Below are 16,286 nucleotides of genomic sequence, written 5' to 3'. Positions count from 1 at the left end.
GTTGCTCTTTTAATGAATAAAACAGGCAGTATGATTTGAACTACCTGTTAGATCACTGGTGAGACTTTTACTGGTAGAAAACTTCATAGATGCCAATTAGAGGCAAGGAATATTTAGGTAGAAACAATTGTTGCAATATAAGTAAGGAACATAAAGCAAACAGTTCTGAGTAAATGATAAAAGAAATATGTATTTTGATACACTTGGTGAAAGCGGCAGTAATTGATTCTTGTTGTAGCAATGTTCAGATATGGCTTCACGCACTCACACACTCATTCATAAAATATATACATCACAGACAGACTATGGTAATAACCGGAAGATTCAGCAAGGTAATGCGGATGGTTTCCAGAGAGTAACAACGTAAGAACAATCCTTTGTAAATGGATTAAATATTACCTTAAGTTTGAAGGGTGCGGTTTTACCTCTGTGACCAGTAAATAGCTTCAGTGAGAGTGCGGCTTCCAGACGCTGCAAGTAGTTCCGGTGCTCCTTGATTCAGTTTGTTTGTTAAAGTAGAATTCCGGAAGAATGAGTAAATACTTTGAAAGTAAAATGTGCAACAAAAGATTCTAACTTACTACTCCTGTTTAGAGAGAAAGAAGTTAAAGCAAGTTAGGAATTTTCAGAGTAGAATCACAGCAATAGGGAAGCGGTCAAATAAGCTGCAAAGGAAAAACAATTTTCAGGCAATGAATGATGGTTCAGGTGTGCCTGATATAGGGTGGAGGAAAGGTAGGCGGGATATACCTTAAAGGTATATCACATACTCCCCCCACTAAGGGGTCCCCCCAATTGACGAGAGGGATGGCTTCAAAGGATATCTGCGATGAAAGGATCTAATTAAACGGGGAGCAGAAATGTCCGTGCTACGATGCCAAGAATTGTCCTCAGGACCAAAACCTTTCCATTTTAATAAGTACTCTAAGTGATGATTCTTGATCCTAGAATCCAGAATATGTTCCACCTCAAATTCATCGTGGTCATCTATTTGTAACGCAGTTGGAGTCTGAAGACTGGATGGTACGGTAGAAGTATAAGGTTTAATTAAAGATACATGTATAGTGGGATGAATCCTATAAGCTGCAGGAAGAGTTAAACATACTGTCATAGGGTTCAAAATTTTATTGATTACAAAAGGTCCAATGTATTGATTTGCCAATTTCTTAGAGGGTACATGGAGTTTTAAATTCTTTACAGATAGTAATACTTTGTCACCCACTTTATATACTGGACTGGGTCTGTGACGTTTATCATAATAAGCTTTCTGGTAATTCTTTGCGTCAGATAAATGTTTTTTGACTAGGGCTAGTCTTGCTTCTAGTTGTAAAGAATAATCTTTAGCAGCTGGAGAATTTACATCAGTTTTAGATAGAGTCAAAGTTGTTGGATGATAGCCATAGGTTACATAAAACGGTGTCATCTTTGTTGAAGATGATACTGAATTGTTGTAAGAGAATTCCGCCATTGATAAATAATCTATCCAATCATCTTGCAAATGGGAAATGTAACAACGAAGATATTGTTCTAATGTTTGGTTTAGTTTTTCAGTCATCCCATTGGTTTGGGGATGGAAAGCTGTTGAGTATCTTGGTGTAATTTTTAATAATTTGCATAATGATCTCCAAAAGGATGAGGTGAATTGTGTACCTCTATCTGTTATAATATCAGTGGGTAGTCCATGAAGTTTTACTATGTGATTAAGAAAAACATTAGCTGTAATATAAGCGGAAGGTAACCTTTTTAGAGGTATAAAATGTCCCAACTTTGTTAGATGATCTATTACAACTAATATAGTGTTAAAGTTCCTTGATTTTGGTAGCTCTACAATAAAGTCCATCGAGATCATGGACCAGGGTTTATCCGGGACTGGCAATGGGGTCAACAATCCGATGGGTCCTTTATGATCTATTTTATTTCTAGCACAAATGTCACAGGAATTGACATAATCTTGAATGGTTTGATTCATGTGGGGCCACCAAAAGTTTCTTCTTGTTTTTTCAATGGTTTTTTGTATTCCGGTATGACCAGATAAAGGTTCGTCATGAGTGTGTTTCAATATTTGTTTCCTTAATGAACTGGGTATATACAATTGATTTTTATGATTTATCAAACCAGTATTTAAGTTTTTGTAACAGGATTTAGGTGTATTGGTTTCTTTTTCTTGTGCTCTTTTAATCTCCTCCTCTAGAGGTGTTAGGGCTCCAATAAATTTTTCGATTGGTACTATTGGAATCATGGTCTCTTGAGGTGTCATTTCCTGTACTCTGGATAATGCATCAGCCTTGGTATTCAGACTTCCTGGTCGGTAAGTGATCAAGAAATTGAACCTATCTAAAAATAGAGACCATCTTACTTGTCTAGAAGTTAAAGTTTTACTTTTCTTCAAATATTCCAGGTTCTTATGATCTGTGAAGATTTTAAATGGTTTTTGTGTACCTTCCAGTAAGTGTCTCCATTGTTCGAGGGATACTTTGATAGCAAGGAGTTCTTTATCTCCTATACTATAATTATTTTCTGCGGGTGTGAATCTTCTTGAATAATAAGCTACAGGAAATAATTCTGATTTATTATCTACTTGTTGAGATAGAACTGCTCCTATACCTGAACTTGATGCATCTACCTCTAATACATATTGCAGCTCAGGATCTGGCATGTGTAAAATGGGGGCTTTGGAAAATTGCCCTTTTAAGTAGTCAAAAGCTGATTGGGCCTGTTCGGTCCATTTATATCTTTGTTTCTTACTAGTCAACTGAGTTAAGGGCTTTACTATATCAGAAAAGTTTTTGATAAACTTTCGATAGTAATTGGCAAAGCCAATAAAACGTTGTAATGCACGAACTGATTTTGGTGTAGGCCATTCTAATACAGATGAAATTTTATCTGGATCCATTTGGATCCTATTAGGAGTTATTATGTAACCCAGAAATTTAATTTTGTCAACATGAAATAAACACTTTTCATGTTTGGCATATAACTTGTGTTCCTTCAATCGCATTAAGACCCAACGTACATGTCTTTCGTGTTCCTCTTCTGTCTTGGAATAAATCAGGATGTCATCTAAATACACTATAACACAAATATCCATTAAATCTCGGAAGATTTCATTAATAAAATGTTGAAAAGTGGCTGGAGCATTGCTCAATCCAAAAGGCATTACATTGTATTGGTATAACCCATATCGAGTCCGAAAAGCGGTCTTCCATTCGTCACCTTTCTTTATTCTGATAAGGTTGTATGCCCCTTTTAAATCTAATTTAGTAAATATTTGTGCTCCTTTTAACCGTTCTATTATCTCTGGTATTAGTGGTAATGGATACCTGTTTTTTATGGTTATAGAGTTTAAAGCCCTGTAGTCAATTATAGGCCTTAGAGTGCCATCTTTATTTTTTACCAAAAACATGCCTGCAGCAGCAGGGGATGTGGAGTGAGATATAAATCCCTTTCTCAGGTTGTCATCCAGATAGGACCTTAAGTATACTAACTCATCTTGTGATAGAGGATAGATCTTCCCATGCGGTATTGGTGACCCTGGAATGATATCTATAGGGCAATCGAAGCTTCTATGGGGTGGTAAATTTTCTGCTTCTTTCAAATTGAAGACCTCTGCCAAATCCTGATATATCCTTGGTATCCCTATCTCAGATGATGAAAGAATGCTATGAGGGTAACAGGTGTTCATGCAATATGTTGAGTCTAGATTAAGCTTTGAATGTTCCCAATCTATTTTAGGATTATGTTTTTGCAGCCAACTATATCCTAAAATAATAGTATGTAGTGATATGGGGATCACATCAAATGTAATATATTCTGTGTGCCCCTTGTTTATCATTGTGAGCAAAGGTATTGTTTGGTGTGTAATGGGTCCCTTATTTATTAAAGTACCATCAATTGATTTGACAAACACAGGGTTCTGTTTGCAAACCAGAGGAATTTTATTATTTACAATATATACAGAATCAATATAGTTCCCAGATGCACCTGAGTCAATCAATGCCGTGGAGTGTATATTTTCCTGATCCCACTGCAAAGAGAGAGGTAAAGTCAATTGCATTGTATCTGAGATATGATATATGTTTTGATAACCTGTTTTCTTACCCTTCTTTTGTCTTTGTAATGAAGGACAGCTTGAGACGTTATGTTCTTTTTGTCCACAGTATAAACATAAGTTTTCTAATCTTCTTCTCATTTTTTCCTCATTACTTAGTGGCCCCTTGATAGTGCCTATCTCCATAGGGGTTACACTACCTTGATGTTTCTCAGATGTTGTAGTGTAAGTAATCTGGCGCCTAGGTATTGTGTCTGAAGAAAATCTCTCTGCTCGCCGTTCCCTGAGTCTTCTATCTATGGATGTGCTTAATTTTATAAGTGCTGGAAGAGTATCAGGCATTTCCTGGCGAGACAGTTCATCTTTAAGGGTTTCAGATAGGCCCAGCCTAAACTGATTTTTAAGGCTAACTTGGTTCCATAGTGAGTCTGTTGCCCACATTTGAAAATCAGTTGTGTACTCCTCCACCGTGCGCTTACCCTGTTTGAGTGCGCGTAGTTTAGATTCTGCAGTGATTTGTGTATCTGTGTCTTCATATAAATTAGACATAGCTTGAAAGAAATCCTGTAGTGACTCCAAAATTGGGTCATTATTTTCATAAAACCTGTTAGCCCAGGTCCTAGGCTCTCCTTGTAAAAAAGAAATAGTGGTGCAAACCCTTATGCGGTCTGAATAATATGTGCGAGGTCTCATGGTGAAAAGAAGTTTACAAGCAGTCTTGAAATCTCTGAATTCATGTCTTTTGCCAGTGAAAGGTTGAGGATATTGAATATGGGGTTCAGGTACTTCAGTACTTTTATGAGACATATATTCTTTAACAATAGCTTTTAATGCGGTATTATCTGCTTGTACTTCTGTTAAACCTTGTGCAAGATAATCTAATTTTCTTTGTATGTTAGAGAACTCAGTTTTAATTTCATTTGCATCCATGATATTAAAGTTTTGTTTACCAGTAACAAACCCTTAGAACACTGTGGCCTGAAAATTATGTGATGTCCTGTTTTATGCAGGAACTTTTGCAGTGTTATTAAATTAAGGGTTTGTTGCTCTTTTAATGAATAAAACAGGCAGTATGATTTGAACTACCTGTTAGATCACTGGTGAGACTTTTACTGGTAGAAAACTTCATAGATGCCAATTAGAGGCAAGGAATATTTAGGTAGAAACAATTGTTGCAATATAAGTAAGGAACATAAAGCAAACAGTTCTGAGTAAATGATAAAAGAAATATGTATTTTGATACACTTGGTGAAAGCGGCAGTAATTGATTCTTGTTGTAGCAATGTTCAGATATGGCTTCACGCACTCACACACTCATTCATAAAATATATACATCACAGACAGACTATGGTAATAACCGGAAGATTCAGCAAGGTAATGCGGATGGTTTCCAGAGAGTAACAACGTAAGAACAATCCTTTGTAAATGGATTAAATATTACCTTAAGTTTGAAGGGTGCGGTTTTACCTCTGTGACCAGTAAATAGCTTCAGTGAGAGTGCGGCTTCCAGACGCTGCAAGTAGTTCCGGTGCTCCTTGATTCAGTTTGTTTGTTAAAGTAGAATTCCGGAAGAATGAGTAAATACTTTGAAAGTAAAATGTGCAACAAAAGATTCTAACTTACTACTCCTGTTTAGAGAGAAAGAAGTTAAAGCAAGTTAGGAATTTTCAGAGTAGAATCACAGCAATAGGGAAGCGGTCAAATAAGCTGCAAAGGAAAAACAATTTTCAGGCAATGAATGATGGTTCAGGTGTGCCTGATATAGGGTGGAGGAAAGGTAGGCGGGATATACCTTAAAGGTATATCACAATCTCTAAGTTTTTAACATTGAAAGCTAATCCTAACTTCCCTGAAGATATCTCCTCTGAAGTGTTTCTGAGATGGGAGAATAAAGGTCTATCCTGTCCAATTGATAAACACTGATATCAGATGAATTAAATCTTATCAAGACCTGAAAGTTGAATTTGATTTAGACAATAGTTATTTCTTTGCTTTCTTACAAGCCAGACACTACCTATTAAGTCTGTTACCGGCTGGTAGAAGCCTTGACAGACATCCCAACTCTCCTGGAAGGTCCGGGAGTCTCCCGCATTGAAATAGTGGCTCCCTGACACCTGCAAATGAAACACAATCTCCAGGAAATAGCGGTACCAGAGAAAATCAAATGTGTGCCTGCATTTTTAATTTCTACCTCTAGGTGTCACTGTTTCATTATAGCTCAATGTAAATAGTTATTGCGTTCCTCTCTAGACTTTTTCACTCCTTCCTGATCTCCTACTCTACTCTAGTGCGGTGCGAGACAGCAGCAGACCTGATTATAGGTGAGATGTGCAGACTCCCATACCTCTATATTGTGCAGGCTCCCATACCTCTATATTGTGCCCTCTCTATTGTGCAGGCTCCCATACCTCTCTATTGTGCAGGCTCCCATACCTCTCTATTGTGCAGGCTCCCATACTCTTAAGAGGTCAGGTGGCCGTGGAGCAACCTATGCCTGTAACAGAGGGGAGGGTGTCTTGTAATGGTGAGAGAAAGGTAATCTAAAAAATGATGTTTTCTAGTTCAGTTTTACAATTTCTGCCATGAGCTGTACAAAGTTTGGATAATATATATTTATATTAATATATACACATATATTATATACATATATTATATATTTAAATATATATATATATAATTTGGTCAGGTAACAATTTAAAGGAACATTAAACCACTTTGTTTGGGGGGGGTGGGGGGGTTGCGCAGTAGCCGGTGAAGCCACCTCCCTGAAATGAGTTTTTGCAGGTTGGGTGTACCCTATATACTCATGCTTGAACATTTATAAACAAGGTAATCACCACTTGTTATTCTGGTATAAGACGCTTCTTAAAAAAAAAAAAGAAGAAGAAAATATCCAAACCTTAGTAGAAAAATGGCAAGACATACCCATTTTTAATATAGACAATAATATGATTAGCTCAAGCATCTTTAAGACTCTATCCACCTCACCATCAATTATTTGGAGAGAGTCACATTATAAAATTCTTCACAAAGCTTATTTGACCCCAATAATACTTTCAAAATGGGACCCTGAGAGTGCAAATTGTCCAAAATGTGGCTTTCCTAGAGCTGATATCACTCACTACTTCTGGTTATGTCCCAAAGTTATCTCTCTTTGGTTGAAGGTAGCTTTTTGGCTGTCCACTAGATCAACTCACAGGATAGAATTTGATATTTCTAAGGTATTTTTTCTAGTTGAATATCTACCCAATAGTATTAACTCAAACCTTATAATACAGTGATTTTCTTGGTCAGACAGCAAATTTTGAAGTACTGGAAGTCTCGAAAATTACTCAGTTTTAAGGAATTCTTAGATAAAACATATTGTCAAATTATTTTAGAACAAAACTTAGTTGACACGCAAGCATCTCTAAGGCTCTTTCCAAAGTTAAAGGGACACTCAATCAAAATTAAACTTTCATTGTTTAAAATTATATGCCCTATCTGAATCATGAAAGTTTTTTTTGGACTAGACTGTCCCTTTAAGGAAAAGATTAAAGAGATCCCTTATTTTTCCCTCCCTTCCCCTTCCTGAATTATTGTCCCTCTTAGGCCTAGGAGGCCTTATTAGTTTACATTTTGTATGCTATGTACAGTACTTTATCTCTAAGTCCAATTGATGATATTTACCAGAGTGAATATACTTGAGATGATGTATGCCCTAGAATATAAGGTTTGAAAGGATATACTTGAGTCTGTAAATGTCACTTACAAAGCACATTCTAAATTATTCGATTATAATGTCTTCTATTTTTATAAATCGTAGTTAATATTTTTTCAGACTAATACATATGGCTGATATTTGGTTTGAAGTGATCAACATAATCTTGTGAGTGTTATCAGTAGTCAGTAGTCGGTAGAGTTAAAATCTACCGGATTCATGATCTTGTTTTCTCTTATTTTGTAAGTTTTAATTTATATAACTACTCATTATTCAGATAGAGCATGCCATTTTAAACAACTTTCTAATTTACTTCCATTAACAAAATGTGCACATTCTCACAGTCTTTTTATATTAAACTTTTTGAGTCACCAGCTCCTACTGAGCATGTGAAAGAATAAGTGTGCATGCATTTGTGAATGGCTGATTGCTGTCACATGGTGCATGTATGCATTTGTGATTGGCTGATGGCTGTCACATGGTACAGGGGGGAGTGGAAAAAGACAACTTTTAAAATTGTCAGGAAAAGAAATCTACTACTCATTTGAAGTTCAGACTAAGTGCTATTGTATTGTCTTGTTATCTTGTATTTGTTGATTATAAAAATCTACAGTGTTGACTGCTCCTTTAACTCTCTATGGTTGAAGGTAGCTTTTTGGCTATCCACTAGATCATCTCACAGGATAGAATTTGATATTTCTAAAGGTAATTTTTTTTAGTTTATTATCTACCTAATAGTATTACCTCGAACCTTATAATACAGTGATTTTCTAGGTCGAACAGCAAATTTTGAAGTACTGGAAGTCCTGAAAATCACTCAGTTTTAAGGAATTCTTAAATAAAACCTATTGTCAAATTACTGTAGAACAAAACTTAGTTGACACGCAGTCAGACTCGAGTATTAATAACTTCATTTCTAAATGGGAAGACATAATCAAAACCTCTCCCCCTTAATATCCAAAGACATATACTCAATCCCTTTAAAAATGATATTACTCTCATGGAGTTTCAACCTTTTCTCCCTTTGATTGAAGAAGTGGAAAAGGCTGCTGAGGTTAAGGAAAATAATAATGAGATCCCTTTTTTTCCCCCTCCCTTCCTGAATTATTGTCCCTCTTAGGCCTAGGAGGCCTTATTAGTTTACATTTTGTATGCTATGTACAGTACTTTATCTCTAAGTCCAATTGATGATATTTACCAGAGTGAATATACTTGAGATGATGTATGCCCTAGAATATAAGGTCTGAAAGGATTTACTTGAGTCTGTAAATGTCACTTACAAAGCACATTCTAAATTATTTGATTATAATGTCTTCTATTTTTGTAAATCGTAGTTGATATTTTTTCAGACTAATACATATGGCTGATATTTCGTTTGAAGTGACCAACATAATCTTGTGAGTGTTATCGGTAGTCGGTAGAGTTAAAATCTACCGGATTCATGATCTTGTTTTCTCTTATTTTGTAAGTTTTAATTTATATAACTACTCTCAAAAAATCCTTATTCTGGGAATTTAAGATTGTAGTTTGTCTTATTCTATTGTCGTTATACTCCAATAAAAATAATAATAAAAAAAAACCCCAAAATGTATGCTTACCTGATAAATATCTTTCTTTCTTGACACAGTGAATCCACGGATCATCGTAATTACTATTGAAAATATCACTCCTGGCCTGCAGGAGGAGTCAAAGAGCACCACAGTCAAAGCTGTTAAATACCACTCCCCTTACCCACAACCCCCAGTCATTCGACCAAAGGGAAAGGAGAAAGGAAGTAATATAAGGTGCAGAGGTGCCTGAGGTTTATGAAAAACTAAACTGTCTGAAAATACAGGGTGGGCCGTGGACTCACCGTGTCAAGAAAGAAATACATTTATTAGGTAACCATAAATTTAGTTTTCTTTCTAATGACACGGTGAGTCCACGGATCATCATAATTACTATTGGGAATCAATACCCAAGCTAAAAGGACACAGATAATAATGGAGGGACAAGTCAGTTAGCCTAAACAGAAGGCACCACTGCTTAAATAACCTTTCTCACAAAAACAGCCTCAGCTGAAACAAAAGTATCAAATTTGAAAAATTAGAAAAAATGTGTAAAGATGACCAAGTAGCAGCCTTGCAAATCTTGTTCCACAGAAGCTTAATTTTTGAAGGCCCAAGATAAGGAAACAGACCTTATGGTATGAGCAGTGATTTTCCCAGGAGGCTGCTGTCCAGCAGTCTCATATGCCAAACGAATAACACTCCTCAACCAAAAAGAAAGAGAAGTAGCCTTAGCCTTCTGACCCTTGCGTTTTCCAGAAAACACAACAAACAAATAAGAAGACTGATGAAAATCTTTAGTCACCTGCAAATAATACTTTAACGCACGAACCACATCCAGGTTGTGCAACAAACGCTCCATATGAGAATAAGGATTAGGACACAAGGAAGGAAAAACTATTTCTTGATTAATATTCCTATCCGAAACCACTTGTGGAAGGAAACCTAAGGCAGTACGCAGGACTACCTTATAAGAATGAAATATAAGGTACGGAGACTCATACTGCAGCACCGAGAGCTCCGAAACTCTTCTAGCCGAAGAAAAGTCAACCAAAAACAAAGCCTTCCAGGATAACAATTTAATATCCAAAGAATGCATAGGTTTAAATGGAGCCTGCTGAAAGACTCTAAGAACCAAATTAAGACTCCTTGGAGGAGTAGCAAACCTAAACATAGGCCAGATTCTAACCAAGGCCTGACAAAAAGACTAAACATCTGGCATATCCTCCAGACGCTTGTGCAACAAAATAGATAAAAGCAGAAATTTGACCCTTCTCCAGACCCTCTTGGAGAAAAGACAAAATCCTAGGAATTCTAACTCTACTCCAAGAATAGCCTTTGGATTCACACCAATAAAGATATTTATGCCATATCTTATAATAAATTCCTCTAGTCACAGGCTTTCGAGCCTGAATCATAGTCTCAATGACCACCTCGGGAATGTGGATCACAGACAGACAGCAATTGTGGATCTCTGCCCAATGAATAATCCTGGCTACCTCTGACAGTGGAACGGGGATCTACATAATCTCCGTTCCACTGCAATGAGCAAGCATAACTCAGAGGTCTGAGATGGAACCGAGCAAATGGAATGATGACTAAAGAAGCCACCATCATACCAATTACCTCCATACATAGAACCACAGACAGAACGAAGAGAGGATTGAGAGAAGAGCAAGACAAGAAACAAAGAACCTTGTTTATCTGACCTCTTGCACGAAAACCCCAAAACGAACCTAAACAGGAAGTCTATTAAGGATCTCAAAAACACTGCCCTTGTAGCTGGAAACAGATAACTTCTTCCCCAATTCACCTTCCATTCATAGCAATGAAGAAAAGATCTCAAATGAAAATTTTGCTTGTTGAAAAGACAGCACCTGAACCATAGAATTGCTCAGCAAATGCGCCCGAGACCGAATCACTGCCAATAAGACTCCCAGAACCCTTGAAAAATCTGGAAGTCGTGGCAAGACAGAATGGAAGAGATGTCCAAAAAAGACAATGGAAGAGATATCCAAAAAGACAAATCTCAGAAACTTGAAATGATCCTATGGAAAGGAACACAAAAGAACAAATCCTTTATGTCTACGGTTGTTATAAACTGACCAAAGAGAAGGATGGAACAAATAGACTCCATCTTGAAAACAATACTCAAAGGAATTATTTAAATAATTCAGCTCTAAATTAGAACAAAAAGATCCCTCTGAAATGAACAGATTGGAAAATAAACAAAACCCCTGTTCCAGAACCAGAACCTGAGAAAACACTCCTAGGAAGAAAGATCCTGGACACATTACAAAAACGCATCTTTACTTATCTGACTACAGATAATACAAAAAGGAGAAACCTACTCCTGGGAGGAAGGGGTAGAAATCCAAATAAAAAACCTGAAATATTCCAACAACAGCCCTTTAGAGAACTATTATCTTTCGTTTCCAGGCAAGACAAGGACTGAAAAAGATTACCCTCCATTGGATCCAATCCTGGCTAGAATTAAACACTACATGCTGAAAGAAAATCCGCTGAAGGCTTCTTTTAATGAAAGACAACATTAGCGACAGAAAGAAAAATTGGCGTATCTGGATCCAGACCAGACTATGCACCAAAGAATGCCACACATGTCCATAAAGGTCTCCAATGCTGTAACTAAAAGGACACAGCCTAAAATAGACAGGAGATGGGAAAAAAGAAAACCTAGCCTTCTCCCATACCTGAAAAATTCTCCTAGCATAGTAAAACAGGAGAATCTATACCAATGAAACCTAGTGTATATAAAAACTACTAGATTCTTGAGGAATGACACCGACCAAAAAGTCGGAGATAGCCAAGAAGCCAAACCTCCTAAAAAATACTAAAGTGCGAACAGGCTTAAAGGGACAGTATACACTAATTTTCATATAACTGCATGTAATAGACACTATTATAAAGAATAAGATGCAAAGATACTGATATAAAAATCCAATATAAAACTGTTTAAAAACTTACTTAGAAGCTCCTAGTTTAGCTTTATTGAAAAGGTAGCTGGAAAGCCCACTGCGAGTGGGAAATGAGACACTCCCCCCTCCGCCTTCTTTTGCATATGAAAAGACCCTTTACACAAACAGGAGCAAGCTGGAGAAGGTAGCTGACGGTATTCTCATAAAACTTTGGGGCTTGGTTAGGAGTCTGAAAATCAGAGCAATGTTATTTAAAAATAAGCAAAACTATACATTTTTCCCCAAAAATTTTTTATGGGATATATAAAAAGATAATCTACAAAACACGCATGCAAAGAATAAATGAGTGTATAATGTCCCTTTAACTGAAGAAAACTACTTAAACATCAGATGAAGGCAATACACTGTCCGAAACAGAGATTGAACCCACAGATACTACCTACTATCCTTCCTACCAGACTAAAAGGAAGGCAATAAGAAAAGTAGTAAGCGGAGCAGAAACCTTACTATCTGATTTAATAAATGTCCTCTAACAACTCCCCTTAAATATAGGGAAAGAACAGATAATGTCAGAGATACCAAGAGACACCTTTGCAGCAAATCTGCAACAAATAATTCCTCCAGAAAATTGAGAGGAACTGCAGCGCACTGCACGGGACACCATAAAAAAGAATTGGGACTGTCACGGATACCAGACAGCTAAGGCTACCCCCCACCCCCCTACAACCTCACCCCTGTTGTTTCTCAGTGGTTTTGGGCTCCTCAGAGCAACCACAATCTCTGGAAGCTTTTGTTTGCATGGCTTTGTGTTCCAAACTTGTTTAGAGAAGAGCTGGTCTATGACCCTCCTAGGCTGGCTGGGCTCCTGGAACTCCCAGTCGGCCGCCTCACAACGAACACCCGCCTAACCCCTCTCAGGCTGTGTGGGCTCCTGAAACTCCTGGTTGGCCACAGGACACCCGTTAACTTACCAATGGTCGCTTCAGCAACCATGTGCCCCAGAGCTCCACTCTTTTGGGGATTAGTAGCCCCTAGGGAGGACAAGAGGTGGGGGAATTGCCGGAGGGGAGCTGCTTTGAGAACTGGGGGTTTTTATGTGTCATCATTGTGGAAACTTTGACCCTTTATGTCACAGCCACCTGACACATTAGAGCCAATCAACATCAGACACTCCCTCACAGACACTCCCAGCTACTCGGAATCCGCCATTTTAGACTCATAACGACCTTGCTTTTTTAATGAGAGGACGTGTTGTGTTTTTGACATTAATAGGAAAAACATAGCTAGACTAGTGTATTTACAGTCCAGAAGGACTCCACTCATCTCTGCTGCAAGCACAGCACCCCAAAAAGCCCTTTTTAGGGCTATATTTTGTACCTTTTTTTTTTTATTACATTTGCCTGGCTTTCAGCTGTGTGTTTAAGGCTCACAGCATATGCTGTGACTACTGCCACCACTGATATCTCCCTAACAACATTAGTTTAAATTTAACTAACCCAAAAATGTAATTATTTTTCTAGTGTAATTTTTTTTCATTTTCTATCAGGCCAGTGTCACACAGCATATACTCTGGTTCATTGCTCTGTGCCAGCCAGCAGCCACCAGTGTTAATATCCGTTTATAACATTATTTTAAATTTTAAAAAAAAAATACTTTGCTAGTGTAATCTAATTACATTTACTATCATGCCTGTGTCTGTCAGGCTCACTCAGCATTAATATACCTCTTTTTTTCAGTCTTTTGGTTAATTGGTCTGTGCCAGGCAGCCACCCAGCACTCATATCTATTCTTCTTCACCTTAATTTTAATATTAAAAAAAAAAAAAGTTTAAATTTGTTTGCTAGTGTAATCTAATATAATTTTCTATCTGGCCTGTGTGTTTTGCTGACATAGAGAGCCTACTGTGTTTACTTGCTGCCCTCCCTAGTCTATGAGCCACGACTCATATGTGTTTAACCTTTTTTTAATTCCCCCCCCCCCCAAAAAAAATAATTTCAATCATTTTTCTAGTGTAATCTAATAGTATTTTCTATCAGGCGTGTGTGTATCCGACTTACAGAGCCTACTGTTTTTAATAGCTGCCCTTCCAAGGCTATCAGCCACGACTCATGTATGTGCTTAACCTTTTTCTTAAAATTTTAAAAAAAAAAGTCTTTAAATCATTATGCTAGTGTAATCTAATTGTATTTTCTATCAGGCCTGTGTCTAACTGTCTATCTGACTTACACAGCATACTGTTGTTATAATTGCTGCCCTACGTAGCAGCCAGCCAGTGCGACCACTCAGAGTCATATGTGCATTGCACTTCTTAACATAATTTTAATATTAAAAACTAAAATTTTAAAATATTTTGCTAGTGTAATCTAACTTAATTTTCTATCAGTCCTGTGTTTTTGTCACTTACACAGCATACTGTGTTAAATTGCTGCCCTACCTACCATCCACAACTCATATCTGCCAGCCTGTCTGCCAGGCCCAAGTAGCCAATTAGTGGCACCAATCACAATTCTTGTAACAGTAATGAAAAAAATAAATAAAAAAACCATTTTTGGACTGCAAATATTCAGTCTCCTAGTGCCATTGAATTTCATTTACCTCCTGCCTGCCACTGCCAGCCTTTTGTGCCAGGCCGTCTAGCCAACTATTTACACCAATCATAATTGTTGTCACAGACAGTATAGTTATTAATTTAAATAAAAGACATTTTTAGTGTTGATCTTAAGCCTCAGTTTGCTCGTGCCCTAGAATTGCACTTTTCTACAGCCTTCCAAGCCTGTGTGCCAGGCCTACTTAAAAAATATTTACACCAATCATATTTGTTGTGACAGTATTCTAATAATTAAAAATTAAATTTTTTGGTAATAGTTGTTGTGATTTGAATCCTCAGTTTGCTGGTGCCATTAAATAGCACTTTCCACCTGCCTTGCAGCCTGCTGTGAGCCAGGCCCCCACCTAGCCAATTGTTGTCAGCAATCATATTTCTGTTAACAGTATTGCAAAAATTGTCAATCATCACTGTTTAGACTGTCAGTAATCAGTCTCCTAGTGTCCTTGAATTGCATCTACCTCCTGCCTGCCATCCTTTTGTGCCAGGCCGTCTTGCCAACTATTTACACCAATCCTAATTTTTTGTCACAGTATAGTTACTAATTAAAATTAAAAAAATCTTGATTGTTGACGATCTTAATCCTCAGTTTGCTTGTGCCCTAGAATTGCACTTTTCTACAGCCTTCCAAGCCTGTGTGCCAGGCCTACTTAAAAAATATTTACACCAATCATATTTGTTGTGACAGTATTCTAATAATTAAAAATTAAAATTTTTGGTAATAGTTGCTGTGATTTGAATCCTCAGTTTGCTGGTGCCATTGAATAGCACTTTCCTCCTGCCTTGCAGCCTGCTGTGAGCCAGGCCCACCTAGCCAATTGTTGTCAGCAATCATATTTCTGTTAACAGTATTGCAAAAATTGTCAATCATCACTGTTTAGACTGTCAGTAATCAGTCTCCTAGTGTCCTTGAATTGCATCTACCTCCTGCCTGCCATCCTTTTGTGCCAGGCCGTCTTGCCAACTATTTACAACAATCCTAATTTTTGGTCACAGTATAGTTACTAATTTCAATTTAAAAATTCTTGATTGTTGATGATCTTAATCCTCAGTTTGCTCGTGCCCTAGAATTGCAATTTTCTACTGCCTTCCAAGCCTGTGTGCCAGGCCTACTTGAAAAATATTTACACCAATCATAGTTGTTGTGACAGTATTCTTAATAATTAAAAAATAAAATTGTTGGTAATAGTTGTTGAGAATCCTCAGTTTGCTGGTGCCATTGAATAGCACTTTCCTGCTGCCTTGCAGCCTGTTGTGAGCCAGGCCCACCTAGCCAATTGTTGCCAGCAATCATATTTCTGTTAACAGTATTGCAAAAATTGTCAATCATCACTGTTTTGACTGTCAGTAATCAGTTTCCTAGTGTCCTTGAATTGCATCTACCTCCTGCCTGCCTGCCAGCCTTTTGTGCCAGGCAGTCTTGCCAACTATTTACACCAATCATAATTGT

At 37.3% G+C, this 16,286-nt stretch overlaps 1 protein-coding gene across 1 annotated transcript in view; it reads right to left on the bottom strand.

Annotated features, from left to right (window-relative positions):
• Nucleotides 1-16,286, bottom strand: part of LOC128661301 (uncharacterized) — a 324,509-nt gene that overhangs the window by 232,023 nt on the left and 76,200 nt on the right. The gene's annotated exons all lie outside the window — the stretch shown is intronic.

The sequence above is a fragment of the Bombina bombina genome, chromosome 5 (genome assembly GCF_027579735.1).
Source record: "Bombina bombina isolate aBomBom1 chromosome 5, aBomBom1.pri, whole genome shotgun sequence".
Lineage (NCBI taxonomy): Eukaryota > Metazoa > Chordata > Amphibia > Anura > Bombinatoridae > Bombina > Bombina bombina.
Note: the sequence above shows the minus strand (reverse complement) of the source record. Positions and strands in the feature narration are given on the sequence as shown.